The sequence below is a fragment of the Pteropus alecto genome, unplaced genomic scaffold (genome assembly GCF_000325575.1).
Source record: "Pteropus alecto unplaced genomic scaffold, ASM32557v1 scaffold427, whole genome shotgun sequence".
In the NCBI taxonomy this organism is placed as follows: domain Eukaryota; kingdom Metazoa; phylum Chordata; class Mammalia; order Chiroptera; family Pteropodidae; genus Pteropus; species Pteropus alecto.
Window position 1 is genome coordinate 245,461 of NW_006440618.1, and position 3,046 is coordinate 248,506.

General features: G+C 35.9%; 1 pseudogene; it reads right to left on the reverse strand.

The window, feature by feature from the left end:
* Positions 1-531: 531 nt before the first annotated feature.
* Positions 532-1,816, reverse strand: LOC102881396 (annotated as a pseudogene).
* Between the last annotated feature and the right edge of the window lie 1,230 nt (positions 1,817-3,046).

Genomic DNA, 3,046 nt, shown 5'->3' on the forward strand with positions numbered 1-3,046 from the left:
TTTTTAAATGTATTGGATAAAAAAGAGGCCCATTCACAATAATGACAAAAATTATAAAATCCTAAGAGCCTAACAAGAAATGTGCAAGATCCATATGAAAGAAATTATAGCTTATTGAAAATACAAAAGGTCTTTGTAAATGATAAATGATCTCGAAGAGTTTAAGACTCAACATTGTAGAAATAGAACTCCAAAAATTTAGATTCATTTTTGTTGAATATCATAATTGGAACCCTAACTCATGAGTTTGAGGAGTATTTAGTGAGAAATCTTGAGATAATGAATCGTCGTTCTTGTGGTTTTAGCTAAAGGCTGATCCTTAGCAAGTAATTGAGACAAGGAAAATTAAAAAATGATTTTATTTGGTCTCAAAAAATCAACAAGTGATAACAGATAAAAGAGACAAGATTCTTAATTTTAAACTTATATATAATTACATGTCTTTTTCCTCGCTGCTTCTTTAATCATATTTTTATTCAGAATTAGCTATCCAAAGTGATTTGACCTTTACAGAAAAACACAAATTTAAGTTTATGCCACAGGCTTCTTTTCTTCTGTGATGAGTTTCTTTTCTGTGGCTTCCCCTCAGCTGGTTTCTTGGGAGCTGCAGCCCCTTTTCCCACCAAAGTCCTCTCTGCCTTGTAGTGCCAACAGCCTTCTTTCCTTTCTACTTCACCAGTCTTCTTCTTGCCTGGAGCTCCCTTCTCATCTGATTTGGCTTCTAGCACTGTTGTTGCTTTATCCACTTGGAGCTTGTGGTTCTTGGCCTGGCAAAGAATGATGTTCCAGCACATGATCTTTCCATATAGGCTTCACTTCAACATGATTTTCAGGTTTTTCCATGGATTCTTCTTCAGGACTCTGAGATGAATCTTATTGCATGGTACTTGGAGGACTCTTTGGATTTCTGGGCTTTTCAAGATTCTGCTAAGGTCTGTATTGAGCATCTTGTGCATGGAAAGGTTGTAGTTACTCTTGAGGGAGGCAGCTTTATGCCAAGTGCTATGCAGATCATTTAACTTGCGGAAAGCACTTTCAGTCCAAATGCAGAAACGGCTCACATGCCCATCAGGAGCAAGTCTCAAACTGTTGTTTGCTTACATTAAGTAAAATGATTCCAGGGATGTTTCTGAAGGCTTCGATAAAACCATTGTCTTCATTACAGATGATTCAAGGTCCCCTGCACTGAATACGATGATGGTTTCTCATTTTGCCCTTACAAGCTCTCATTCACCAAGAAGCACAGGCCTTTTTGGTATCATTCGAAGCCTTAAGTTTCTTAAGAAACAAAACAGCCTCCTTGGTCTTCTTGTAGCTTTCAACTTTATCTTCAACCACCAAAAGAAGTTCAGGAACTTCCTCAATATGATGACTTTTAGACATGACCAGTGCAGGGAAGGCCAAGGCAGCTGGGGAAGAGCACATGGCATATTAATACTGTACTGTGTTCACTTTGTAGTGCCAGTGACACCAGGTTTTGGTTGGTGCAAACATGTGGCCCCCACAACACATATTGCCAAAAGCACCCTGGCCAGAACGATGAGTCTCATCACCTCAAAATCTGGGAATTCGAGCCCCAGTTCTGCTAATACCCCGCGACTCAGCACTAATCTGATGACCTGCTAATTTACTGACAGCATAGGGCTGTCTATTGTTTTTGGATCAGTTGGTGTGAACAAAGTTCACAATATCTGGTTGAACAAGATCCTTGAACACAGCAGACAAAGTGATATTTTGCCAGATGACTCCTGTTTTTGGAGTATACTGATATCACTGCATGAGCACACACCATGGCGGGAAGAGGAGATGCCTGTGCTCCTCTCTACATTTCTTCTTATATGTTTAATAGGTAAAAGTAGAATGCTCCTGTAATATTTAATTTATAACTACAAAGTTTGGTGATCCATATACTCAAGGATTATCTATAAACTGCATTTTTTGGAATGTTACAATGTTTTTTACAGAAAGTTGTATTTATTCACTGAAATTTAGAAAGAACACTTGCCATAAAATATTGAATTTGTTCACCTACATTATCATAACCTACTCACTGATTCTGATTTCTCTAGTCTTATGAATATTAACTCTGCCAATCCACAAATAATATAAACTATCTAAATAATTAGAAAAAGTACTTCTAGATATTTCTCCACACCAATTTTTTAAAAAATACAATGCAAAATCCTGTCCTTGAACAATTTCAAATCTCTGTAGCTTAATCTATAAATTTAATACACCCTCGTGAGGATATTTTATGAAACTGGACAAGATAATTCTAAACTTTATTGGGAAAAGAAAATGCAAGAAAGAAGCCAAGAAAGTTTTCAAAAAAAGAAATGGAGAAAATGTTCTTGTTAAATATAAAAACATGACTAACCACGCATACATTACATGATACATTACACACATCCTAGCAATTCAAATATTGGCACCAAGTTGGGTACATGAAACAATGGAATGAAATAGAGATTCCTGGAACAATTACAATGGAAAGTTAGATCCTTATCTCACATCCTATGAGAATAAATTCCTCTTAAAGGCATAAACATAGAAAAATACTTTAAAAGTATAAAAGCACAATTTATAAAACTGGGGTAGAAAAGACCTTCTTTTTAAAAAGATATGAAGCACAGAAATGATAGGAGTATGATAACTTTGACTACATAAAAATTCAAAACTACTATACTACAAAAGACTATATGCAATATGTCCATAAAGGATTTATATTCAGATACATATTTACTTTAACTCCTACAAATCAACTTTTAAAAATAGATAAACAGGGCACTCTGCTACCGCCACTGATCAGATTGGACTCACTCATTCATTTGCCTCATTCTGCTTCCTCCATAACCTGACAAACCCAAAATGGCTGAGATTGAGAAATTTAATAAGTCAAAGTTGAAGAAGACAGAAACATAAGAGAAAAATCCACTGTCTTCAAAAGAAACAATTGAACAGGAGAAGCAAGCAGGAGAACTGTAATGAGGCATGCACCACCAATGTGCACTGTATGTTCCACAAGCATTGCTTTCTTATTTTACTT